The following is a 13,224-nucleotide window of genomic DNA, read 5'->3' on the forward strand; positions in this document are numbered from 1 at the left end:
GGTGTTTCTCAGCCATTCGGCATTCCTCAGCTGTGAATTCTTTGTTTAGCTCTGAACCCCGTTTTTTAATAGGGTTATTTGTCTCCCTGCGGTCTAACTTCTTGAGTTCTTTGTATATTTTGGATATAAGGCCTCTATCTGTTGTAGGATTGGTAAAGATCTTTTCCCAATCTGTTGGTTGCCGTTTTGTCCTAACCACAGTGTCCTTTGCCTTACAGAAGCTTTGCAGTTTTATGAGATCCCATTTGTCGATTCTTGATCTTAGAGCATAAGCCATTGGTGTTTTGTTCAGGAAATTTTTTCCAGTGCCCATGTGTTCCAGATGCTTCCCTAGTTTTTCTTCTATTAGTTTGAGTGTGTCTGGTTTGATGTGGAGATCCTTGATCCACTTGGACTTAAGCTTTGTACAGGGTGATAAGCATGGATCGATCTGCATTCTTCTACATGTTGACCTCCAGTTGAACCAGCACCATTTGCTGAAAATGCTATCTTTTTTCCATTGGATGGTTTTGGCTCCTTTGTCAAAAATCAAGTGCCCATAGGTGTGTGGGTTCATTTCTGGGTCTTCAATTCTGTTCCATTGGTCTATCTGTCTGTCTCTGTACCAATACCATGCAGTTTTTATCACTATTGCTCTGTAATGCTGCTTGAGTTCAGGGATAGTGATTCCCCCTGAAGTCCTTTTATTGTTGAGGATAGTTTTAGCTATCCTGGGTTTTTTGTTATTCCAGATGAATTTGCAAATTTTTCTGTCTAACTCTTTGAAGAATTGGATTGGTATTTTGATGGGGATTGCATTGAATCTGTAGATCGCTTTTGGTAAAATGGCCATTTTTACTATATTAATCCTGCCAATCCATGAGCATGGGAGATCTTTCCATCTTCTGAGGTCTTCTTCAATTTCTTTCTTCAGTGTCTTGAAGTTCTTATTGTACAGATCTTTTACTTGCTTGGTTAAAGTCACACCGAGGTACTTTATATTATTTGGGTCTATTATGAAGGGTGTCGTTTCCCTAATTTCTTTCTCGGCTTGTTTCTCTTTTGTGTAGAGGAAGGCTACTGATTTATTTGAGCTAATTTTATACCCAACCACTTTGCTGAAGTTGTTTATCAGCTTTAGTAGTTCTCTGGTGGAACTTTTGGGATCACTTAAATATACTATCATATCATCTGCAAATAGTGATATTTTGACTTCTTCTTTTCCGATCTGTATCCCCTTGACCTCCTTTTGTTGTCTGATTGCTCTGGCTAGAACTTCAAGAACTATATTGAATAAGTAGGGAGAGAGTGGGCAGCCTTGTCTAGTCCCTGATTTTAGTGGGATTGCTTCAAGTTTCTGTCCATTTAGTTTAATGTTAGCAACTGGTTTGCTGTATATAGCTTTTACTATGTTTAGGTATCGGCCTTGAATTCCTATTCTTTCCAGGACTTTTATCATGAAGGGGTGTTGAATTTTGTCAAATGATTTCTCAGCATCTAATGAAATGATCATGTGGTTTTGTTCTTTCAGTTTGTTTATATAATGGATCACGTTGATGGTTTTCCGTATATTAAACCATCCCTGCATGCCTGGGATGAAGCCTACTTGATCGTGGTGGATGATTGTTTTGATGTGCTCTTGGATTCGGTTTGCCAGAATTTTATTGAGTATTTTTGCGTCGATATTCATAAGGGAAATTGGTCTGAAGTTCTTTTTCTTTGGGTCTTTGTGTGGTTTAGGTATAAGAGTAATTGTGGCTTCGTAGAAGGTATTCGGTAGTGCTCCATCTATTTCAATTTTGTGGAATAGTTTGGATAATATTGGTATGAGGTCTTCTATGAAGGTTTGATAGAATTCTGCACTAAACCCGTCTGGACCTGGGCTCTTTTTGGTTGGGAGACCTTTAATGACTGCTTCTATTTCCTTAGGAGTTATGGGGTTGTTTAACTGGTTTATCTGTTCCTGATTTAACTTCGGTACCTGGTATCTGTCTAGGAAATTGTCCATTTCCTGCAGATTTTCAAGTTTTGTTGAATATAGGCTTTTATAGTAAGATGTGATGATTTTTTGAATTTCCTCTGAATCTGTAGTTATGTCTCCCTTTTCATTTCTGATTTTGTTAATTTGGACGCACTCTCTGTGTCCTCTCGTTAGTCTGGCTAAGGGTTTATCTATCTTGTTGATTTTCTCAAAGAACCAACTTTTGGTTCTGTTGATTCTTTCTATGGTCCTTTTTGTTTCTACTTGGTTGATTTCAGCTCTGAGTTTGATTATTTCCTGCTTTCTACTCCTCCTGGGTGTATTTGCTTCTTTTTGTTCTAGAGCTTTTAGGTGTGCTTTCAAGCTGCTGACATATGCTCTTTCCTGTTTCTTTCTGCAGGCACTCAGTGCTATGAGTTTTCCTCTTAGCACAGCTTTCATTGTGTCCCATAAGTTTGGGTATGTTGTACCTTCATTTTCATTAAATTCTAAAAAGTCTTTAATTTCTTTCTTTATTTCTTCCTTGACCAGGTTATCATTGAGTAGAGCATTGTTCAATTTCCAAGCATATGTGGGCATTCTTCCTTGATTGTTATTGAAGACCAGTTTTAGGCCGTGGTGGTCCCATAGTACGCATGGGATTATTTCTATCTTTCTGTACCTGTTGAGGCCCGTTTTTTGACCAATTATATGGTCAGTTTTGGAGAAAGTACCATGAGGAGCTGAGAAGAAGGTATATCCTTTTGCTTTAGGATAGAATGTTCTATAAATATCCGTTTAGTCCATTTGGCTCATGACTTCTCTTAGTCTGTCTACATCTCTGTTTAATTTCTGTTTCCATGATCTGTCCATTGATGAGAGTGGGGTGTTGAAATCTCCCACTATTATTGTGTGAGGTGCAATGTGTGTTTTGAGCTTTAGTAAGGTTTCTTTTACATATGTAGGTGCCCTTGTATTTGGGGCATAGATATTTAGGATTGAGAGTTCATCTTGGTGGATTTTTCCTTTGATGAATATGAAGTGTCCTTCCTTATTTTTTGATGACTTTTAGTTGAAAGTCGATTTTATTCGATATTAGAATGGCTACTCCAGCTTGCTTCTTCTGACCATTTGCTTGGAAAGTTGTTTTCCAGCCTTTCACTCTGAGGTAGTGTCTGTCTTTGTCTCTGAGGTGTGTTTCCTGTAGGCAGCAGAATGCAGGGTCCTCGTTGCGTATCCAGTTTGTTAATCTATATCTTTTTATTGGGTAGTTGAGACCATTGATGTTAAGAGATATTAAGGAATAGTGATTATTGCTTCCTGTTACATTCATATTTCGATGTGAGGTTATGTTTGTGTGCTTTTCTTCTCTTTGTTTTGTTGCCAAGTGGATTAGTTTCTTGGTTTTTCTAGGGTGTAGCTTGCCTCCTTATGTTGGGCTTTACCATTTATTATCCTTTGTAGGGCTGGATTTGTAGAAAGATATTGTGTAAATTTGGTTTTGTCATGGACTATCTTGGTTTCTCCATCTGTGTTAATTGAGAGTTTTGCAGGACAGTAACCTTGGCTGGCATTTGTGTTGTCTTAGGGTCTGTATGACATCTGTCCAGGATCTTCTGGCTTTCATAGTCTCTGGCGAGAAGTCTGGTGTGATTCTGATAGGTCTGCCTTTACATGGTACTTGACCTTTTTCCCTTACTGCTTTTAATATTCTTTCTTTATTTTGTGTATTTGGTTTTTTGACTATTGTGTCAGGATTTTCTTTTCTGGTCCAATCTATTTCGAGTTCTGTAGGTTTCTTGTATGTTTATGGGAATCTCTTTCTTTAGGTTAGGGACGTTTTCTTCTATGATTTTGTTGAAGATATTTACTGGTCCTTTGAGCTGGGAGTCTTCACTCTCTCCTCTACCTATTACCCTTAGGTTTGATCTTCTCATTTAGTCCTGGATTTCCTGTATGTTTTGGACCAGCAGCTTTTTCCATTTTCCATTTCCTTTGACAGTTGTGTCAATTATTTGTATTGAATCTTCTGCTCCTGAGATTCTGTCTTCTATCTCTTGCATTCTGTTGGTGATGCTTGTATGTGTGGCTCCTTGTCTCTTCCTTTGGTTTTCTATATCCAGGGTTGTTTCCCTGTGTTCTTTCTTGATTGCTTCTATTTCCATTTTTAATTCCTTCAATTGTTTGATTGTGTTTTCCTGGAATTCTTTCAGGGATTTTTGTGATTCCCCTCTATATGCTTCTACTTGTTTATTTTTGTTTTCCTGCATTTCTCTAAGGGAGTTCTTCATGTCTTTCTTGAAGTCCTCTAGCATCCCGATCAAATGTGATTTTAAATCTAGATGTTGCTTTTCTGGTGTGTTTGGATATTCCGTGTTTGCTTTGGTGGGAGAATTGGGCTCCAATGAGGCCATGTAGTCTTGGTTCCTTTTGCTTGGGTTCCTGCGCTTGCCTCTCGCCATCAGATTATCTCTAGTGTTACTTTGTTCTGCTATTTCTGACAGTGGCTAGACTGTCCTATAAGCCTCTGTGTCAGGAGTGCTGTAGACCTGTTTTCCTGTTTTCTTTCAGCCAGTTATGGGGACAGAGTGTTCTGCTTTCGGGCGTGTAGTTTTTCCTATCTTCAGGTCTTCAGCTGTTCCTGTGGGCCTGTGTCTGGAGTACCAGGCAGGTCACTTGCAGCAGAAAAGTTGGTCTTACCTGTGGTCCTGAGGCTCAAGTTCGCTCGTCGGATGCTGCCTAGGAGTTCTGCGCGGCGGCAGCAACCAGGAATATCCGCGCCGCCGTTTCCGGGAGCCTCCGTGCACCAGGATTCCAGATGGCGTTTGGCGTTTTCCTCTGGTGTCAGAGATGTGTGCAGAGTGCAGTCTCTTCTGGTTTCCCAGGCGTGTCTGCCTCTCTGAAGGTTTAGCTCTCCCTCCCACGGGATTTGGGTGCAGAGAACTGTTTATCCGGTCTGTTTCCTTCAGGTTCCGGCGGTGTCTCAGACGCAGGGGTCCTGCTGCTCCTGGTCCCTCCCCCACGGGAACCCAGAGGCCTTATACAGTTTCCTCTTGGGCCAGGGATGTGGGCAGGGGTGGGCAGTGTTGTGGTCTCTTCTGCTCTGCAGCCTCAGGAGTGCCAACCTGACCAGGCGGTGAGGTCTCTCTCCCACGGGGTTTGGGAGCAGAGAGCTACTGCGGGCCGGGATCCGCGGGTGTGGGACTCCCCGTAAACACCGGAAGTGCCTGGTCCTAGAGGAATTTTGCCTCTGTGTGTCCTGAGTTCACCAGGCAGGTCTCTTGCAGCAGAAAAGTTGGTCTTACCTGTGGTCCCGAGGCTCAAGTTTGCTTGTGGGGTGCTGCCTACGAGCTCTCCGAGGTGGCAGCAACCAGGAAGCAAGAGAACACTTTCTACTGGGTCCTCATACAGGGGAAGGGGCAAGGCAGCTCTCTGGGTCTTTTCTATACAATCATTGGTGTTATTTGTGAAGACTCTATACAAATATCACATAATCATTAGCCAACGTTCCCACTCTTAACATGCATCACACCAGTGACTACATTTTAATTTTTTTCTTTTTTCTTTTTTTTTTCGGAGCTGGGGACCGAACCCAGAGCCTTGCGCTTGTTAGGCAAGCGCTCTACCACTGAGCTAAATCCCCAACCCCAGAGACTACATTTTAATAGATGAATTTTTTAATCAGGAGTGGAGCACACAGACATTCGGACCACAGCATTATTGTTTGAAATAACTCAATGTAACAGAACCATATCCCCCCTCAACTTTGTGTAAGTGAAAATTTTCTAAAGTATACACGGTATAGCTTAGTAGTTAGAGCATATAAAATAATGACTTCCTGTTAATGTCATAGGCCATCCTTTGAAGAACACTAGTGGTTTGGGCAGGCAGATTTGGAGCTGAGTTTAATTTTGTCAGACTTCCCGGTTGTAAGCCACAGAAGTGGGACTTGTATTAATTAAGAATGGAGGGGTTTGTATACACGTAGAGAAGGATGGAGACCCCACTCTTGAGGGTAATGTTGCAGAGAGGAAGCTCAAATACTAGTCACAAGCCTGGACTTGGAATGAACCATCACTCTTGTACCCACTGAGGACCGAGAAAAACTAGGTACTTGTTTCATTTTGATTTTGTGCTTATGGAAGTTGAATCAGGGACCCACGAGCTAGGCGAGCTATCTTCCATGGAGCTACCTCTTTAACCCAAGGTGTTACAGTTTTATTTAAAAATCACTTTCCCCTTGCTGCATTAAAATATAAGCATCTGTCTTAGAGTTTCTATTGCTGTGGAGAGACACTGTGACTATGGCAACTCTTATAAAAGCAAACATTGAAATGGGACTGGCTTACACTTTCAGAAGTCTAGTTCATCATCATCATCATCGTCATCATCATGAGAAGCATGGCAGCATTCAGGCAGACAGAGTGCTAGAGAAGGACCTGAGAGTTCTACATCTTGATTCTGCAGGCAGCAGAAGGAGATGCTGTCACTCTAGGCCTACCTTTAAGACATATGAGACCTCAAAGCCCACTTCCACAGTGACACACTTCCTCCCACAAGGCCACACCTCCTAGTAGTGTCACTCCTTATGGGCCAAGCATTTAAACACACGAGTCTATGAGGGCCATTCCTATTCAAACCACCATATTAATAATAAAAGTTATATTTATTTATCTCACACACACACACACACACACACACACACACGCACAAAACATGGAAAGTATGCTATCCCATAAACACCTCATGTGCTCTCCATGCACAAAGGAAAAAGGAAGTGGAGCCATCTTGCGTAACTTCTAGAAGCAGAATGGAATTAGTTTCTCATACACGACTCTGAGTCCGAATTGACATCTCAGGTGTTTGTTTACGGTAAAATTCTTCAATATTATTATAACTGAAATTTGCATTTTTATTCCCTTAAGAATGTTTTCTTAGTTTAGAACCCAGAGCTACTTGCTTTAAGTCTATGGAGTTTATTGATTATTGCTATTTTTATTGGCCCTGAAGAATATTATATTTTACCCTAGTCTGTTAAAGACAAGGTGATTTTTTTTTTACCCAGACTCTGACATCCATTTTTGAATTTTCTTAAGTGTTAGATAATTGGGAGATTAGAGTTCTGGGTTAATTTTGGCTTGCTCTCTGGTTACTAGGAGGTTCGGTTAACACTGACTATACATATCTAGGGAAACTATGTTTCTGTTTACTTTTAAAAATGAATGGCAGCCTCCTTGAGTTGAACTGGACATTAGAAAGTAGTGGAAAAGATGAGTGGAATACAGCTAGAATGGAGGAGGGCCAGAGTTTCCTGGCTGCAAGTCTCTGACCTTTCCTTTTACCTTCCAAACCATCATATAGCTATCCACGCCCTACATTCCTGACTTCCAGCCTTTTTCAGTATTTATTATACCTCCTTGAGATTGTCTATTTTTATGCCTCTTAAAAGCATTGCAACAGTCTTTGATAGGAAAAAATAAGGCTGCTTAAGAACATTATCCAAAATTAAAATGCTGTTTGTCAACTTGGGCAAAGGGGTTGGCTTCCCTGAGCTCTGGTGTTTCCTTGTGCAAGGTGAGGACAGTAATGCTCGTTTGGTCTTCGGAGATTAAATGGGGTAAAGATGTAAATTTCCAGTTATGTACGAGGTGGCCTGCGGACGCTGGTCCTGCCCTTCCACAGCCTTTTGTAATGCTCGTCATCTCTGCTTTCTCATGGTGAGTTCATCATCTTCGTACAGTGATGCCGAGAGAAGATGTGGTCAATCCAGAGCTTGACAGCCCTTCTCTCCTGTGTAAGTCACATGTCACTCTCGGAATCATGATGAACTTATCAACTTCTTTTTGTATAACTCGATGGGGCTAGGGAATCATACTCATTCCGGAAACATTCCATAAAGAAGCTATGCACCAGAACTAACGAAGATTCTGACCAATGACCCCCTTCAGGGAATTGCTTTCATTTTGAAACACTAGCATGCTTATTTTGCTTTGCATTATTTTCCTTTATTGTATATATTTAAACTTCAAAATAATGTAATAATTTAAAGGAAAGAACCAGCATGGCTTAATTTCACCTGTAAGGACCGTAACTTTCTTCATTAGGATTTCTGATTTGAAAAGTAGTGTTTGTGTAGTCTCTGTCAACCCTTTAAAAAAATTCACTGCTGGGCAGAAGAAGAGGTTGATAAATAAAAAGTAATTTGTTCATAAAATTTATAAGCTGCTGGAGACGCGGCCCCAGGACGAAAGTGCCAGCTCAGCTGTAAGTAGGAGATAATAATCAAAACAGCAATTGTACGAGAGCATTATGGCGCAAATAAATCACACAGCAAGACTTGGTGTAAGAAGCCTGGAAAAACAGCCAAGGGAAGACTGTCAAGTGAGGGATTATCTTTATTCCTGGAGTTTCTACTCAAGCCGTAAATCTAGTCCAGGGTTTCTTCTTCCCAAGACTGAGGGCTTTTTACTGAGTAACAACAAAAGCAACAACAAAACAACAACAACAAAACAACAACAAAAACCCTTTAGTTTTCTACCAGTTTCTAGCAGTTTTGTATGGAATAGATAGACTTTCTCTTTTCTCTGTTTTGAGTTAGGGTCTGGATATATGAATGTCCTCTGCCAGTCTCCAGAGTACTGTGTTTCTGGGCTACCATGCCCAGTCTCCAGAGTACTGTGTTTCTGGGCTACCATGCCCTGTGGACAGAGAACTGTGGTTCTGGGCTACTATGCTTAGTGGACACACTTTCTCAGTGGACTGCATGCCTTTTCTTTAATTATTTTTTTGACCTTAAAACAAGGGTCCCTGCAAGTTCTGCTTAGGGCTGGCAGTATACATTGCCAATCAGACATGAACTAGCTTTGTTTATCTGCCTTCCCTTAAAGAACATTTGTTGACTGTTGCCTTGACATCCCAAGACAAGTGTTTCATTGAACATGTATGGTTTTACTACAATAAAATGGCTTAATTTTACCTTTTTCTTTTAATATCTTTTTATGATCCTCCTCCTATTTATCTCATTTTTATTTTACTTGCTGGGAAGAGAAACCAGGGCCTTACACATGCTAGGCAAACCTCAGATTTTTCTTTTAATCTTTTATTTTGAGAGAGAGAGAGAGAGAGAGAGAGAGAGAGAGAGAGAGAGAGAGAGAGACTGACTTACCAGCTTCTCAGTTTGGTCTGGAACTTTACAACACTTGACCTTGAACTTCCAATCCTCCTGCCTCAGCCTTCTGACCAGTTGGAATTACAGGTATATGTCCAGTCTAGCTATGGGTATTTAATGGATATATTCTTTTCCTACATCTGAATGAAAGAATAAAATATAGGGCAAATGGTAACATTTATTTCTGACTTTTAGGTAACAAGAGGTCATCTGGTAGCACATCTAGGCTGGTAGATTATAAAATATATATTATATTTGATTAAAAGCAATTGCTCTCCCCACCTTGAATTGGGTATGGCATAGGCCAGCCATTGGCAATGGTCAAACAGAAATGTAGTTGGCTTCCAACTCTTTTCGTCATTGTGTTGCCCATCTCTCTGATTCTCAGAAGGAGGGTATTCTTTTGGATCATCAAGGCAGAAGGTGTGAGTGCTGGGGACAGGGACTCAAGTCAGCTCAGGTCTAAATGACTCATGCTGATGGAACTAACTGGGCTTTCTTGGCCTCAGAAGCCTGTTCTCCTGTGGAACGTGTTTCTGGACTGTCTTGGTACTGTCACTTCTAGAGATCTATTTACATTTTTTCCTAAATCTATCATTCCTTCCTTGAAGAAGTATCCCGACTCTGAGCACCACATCTCTTCTACCACTCTCTGTGCCCCAGGGAACCACCAGCTGCCCTCCTCCTGTGCTGATTTTGCTCCTACTGACTGCCCTCTCTGCCCTTGTCCACTGTCGTTGTGATATACCGGGAAGAGATTCTTCTAGCATAGAACTCACATCCTGTTTCTTTCTCATCTCATTGAGAATAAAACTCAGCCTGTGGATGGCCTGCAGGGTGTAGGGTCTAGCCTTCTGTCTTCCTTCTCCGTTCTCACCTGTTACAGGCGCCAGTCTCCGGAATATTATGAACAAGCATTTTTGTCAAGCCCCTCGCCTTCCATCTGAAATGCTGGTCCAAAGGTCCCAACGTAGCTTATCTCCTCAGCTCCCTCATGTCTCTTTCTTAGTAAGTCCCCTGCATCATTTCATTGGAGACAATGCTGTTTCCTTCCCCAGAGCTCCCCCATTCTCTTCCTCCTGTGTTTTGACTTTCTCTACACTTGTTGTCTTGTTAAAGATCCACTTAAAAAGATAAAAATATAGGCAACATTGTTCTCTCTCTGTTTCTCTGACTTTCTCTGTCTCTGTTTCTCTCCACACACACACACACACACACACACACACACACACACACACACACACACACACATCTAAATGATAACGATAATACTTAAAACATTTTTAAACCAGGAAAAATATAGGATATGGATTCAAATAAAGACAAAACACTAGTCACATAGCACAAACAAAAGCCACAAGTAAATGTGACAGGAGCGGCAAGCCCGTCTAGTAATTAAAGAAATCAATTTTAAATAGTAAGATGTTCTTTTTAACAACAATATCAACCAAACAGAGTCCCCAGAGCTCCCGGGGACTAAACCACCAACCTAAGAGTACATATGGAGGGACCTATGGCTTCAACCACATGTGTAGCAGAGGATGGCATTATCTGGCATCAATAGGAGGAGAAACCCTTGGTCCTATTAAGGCTCATTTCTGCAGAGTAGGGGAATGCCAGGGTGTTGAGGTGGGAGTGGGTGAGTGGGAGGGAGGGAGAGCATCCTCATAGAAAAGGGGGAGGGGCATGGGAGAGGGGGGAACTGGGAAAGGGGATTTGAAATGTAAATTCTTAAAATATCCAATAAAAATAAGGTTAAGAGTTTTACCATGTAGTCCTGGCTAGCCCAGAACTTACTATGTAGACCAGGCTGGCCTTGTACTCATAGAGATATGTCTGACTCTGCCTCCCAGTTACTGAGATTAAAGGCATGTGCCACTATGCCCATGAAAAAATTAATTTTTAAAGTTGACATACAAAATGATGGGTTTAATCATAATATTCTCATTCATACATATGAATGATATATATGTGATATATATGAATGATATATATGAAATATATACACACACATATATATATACACATATATACACACACATACACACACACATATATACATATATACATATATACATATATACATATATACATATATATATATATATTCTTTCATCACCACTTCCCATCCATCCCTCTGCCCTATTCTTGCTGGGTCTCTTTCTTTCTGTGAATTACTTACCCTTTCTACTTTCTTTTTCTTTCAGAGATGAGGACCCACCTCAGGTCTATGGGCTAGGTAAGTGCTCTCTATTACTGAGCTAAAATCCCCACGCCCACATCTATTTTAATGTATATGTATTCTATCACCTTGTCTTTCCTTTCCCCTGACTCTCTTAATATCTCTTTGTCCCTTTTGATCATGTCTATTTTCATGATCTACACATGTGCATGTGCACACATCGTACACATAGACACTCATTTCAGTCTGGATTCTGTATATAAAAGGAAGCAGGCAGAATTTGTCATTCTGAGGCTGGCTTATTTTGCTTAACATAATGATCTCCAGTTGCATCCATTTTCCTGCAAATGTCATGAGTTCATTGTTCTTCATTGCAGAAAATTCCATTATGTTCACAAATCAAATTTTCCATATCCATTCATGTGTTGATGGGTATCTAGGCTGCTTCCATTTTATAGCTATCGTGAACTGTGCTTCAATAAGTGTAGATGTGAATGTCTCTTCCTGGGCTATTTCTATAGACCCTCTGGGTTATGGCTAGGAGTGTATAGCTGGGCCACTTAGGAGTTCTCTATTAGTGTTTTGTAGAACCCCACAGTGAGTTATATAGATGCTTCCCAAGTTTGTACTTACCCTGCCTATCTGTGTTGCTCTTCCTCCACATCCTCACCAGCATCCGTTGTCATTTGTTTTCTTGATGACAGCCATTCTGAAGGAGGTGGAATGTACTCTCAAGACATTTTTTCAAAGAGATTTATTTGGATTAATGGTTGGAAATCTATATAGTACATCATGACAGGGAAGGCATGAAGAGAGGACTATGAAATAGCTGACAGAGGAATGATAATACTCATCAGATCTCCCGACCCATTCCCCACCTTGTTAGTGCTTTGTTCACGTCCCCCCTCAAGTGACGTGTTTACCATCTTGCCTCTCTCCCTGTGAACCTGGATGTGAACAGTGAGATGTAACAACGACTCAGCTCCCATGCAGTGCTGTTCTGACATTTACTCCACCAAGCAAATTTGCTGCGGCATATAGTGACAAATTCTCAGGACACAGACACAATGTAGCCAGATTTTGTTTTTGCCAGAATATAATATGAATATGTTTCTAGTTCAAATCCTAATAAAGTTGTCATTCCTTTCTGAAACTTTATGAGACAGGATAGAATGTCTGCATTTCTATTGGTGTTCTAGTCTTCTATACTCCCACCAGGATGGCCCATTAAGCTCTATTGCTTTTTCTATCCCTAAAGTCTCTAACTAAAGCAGGACTTGTTCCTTTGGCTAAACTGGCTGCCTTACACTCCTGGATTTATCATTTTTTACCCTCCACTGTACTGGGGTTACAGATGCATGCTACCAACCTCTGCTTTTATATAGGTGCTTGGGACCAAAACTCAGGTCTATCCTTGTGCAGCAAACATTTTATCCACTGACCCATCTCTTCAGCCAGCTCTTTAGTATATATTTAACATCTGTAGAATTTATTTATTTGTGTGCGTGTGTGTGTGTGTGTGTGTGTGTGTGTGTGTGTGTGTGTGAGAGAGAGAGAGAGAGAGAGAGAGAGAGAGAGAGAGAGAGAGAGAATTTGAGTGTATGATTATATGGATGAATGTATGTAGAGGTCACAGGTACCTCCAGAACTGTACACACACACACACACACACACACACACACACACACACACACACACACCAAGAGTCTGCTGATTAGTCTAGGATAGCTGGCCAGTGAGCCCCAGGGATTCTTCTCCCAGGTTCTGGGATTACAAACACACATCACCACACCTGATACTTTACATGGTTGGGTTCATCAGACTGAGATGTTCATTTTTGCATGGTAACTATACTGACTAAACTCACTCTCCAGCCCTTTACTTCTTGTGAATGAATGAAGGATCACATTTATCCTGTTCCACTGGCTAATGGAC

General features: G+C 41.0%; 1 long non-coding RNA gene across 3 annotated transcripts in view; it reads left to right on the forward strand.

Annotated features, from left to right (window-relative positions):
* LOC102555263 (uncharacterized) overlaps positions 1–12,877 on the forward strand; it is a 117,637-nt gene extending 104,760 nt beyond the window's left edge. For all 3 annotated transcript variants that reach the window (XR_010063720.1, XR_010063719.1, XR_351343.5), the window contains exon 9: positions 11,315–12,877. This is a non-coding gene — a long non-coding RNA (uncharacterized LOC102555263). The remainder of the gene's footprint in view (positions 1–11,314) is intronic.
* The last annotated feature ends 347 nt before the right edge of the window (positions 12,878–13,224 follow it).

Source organism: Rattus norvegicus, chromosome 2 (genome assembly GCF_036323735.1).
Source record: "Rattus norvegicus strain BN/NHsdMcwi chromosome 2, GRCr8, whole genome shotgun sequence".
Taxonomy (NCBI): domain Eukaryota; kingdom Metazoa; phylum Chordata; class Mammalia; order Rodentia; family Muridae; genus Rattus; species Rattus norvegicus.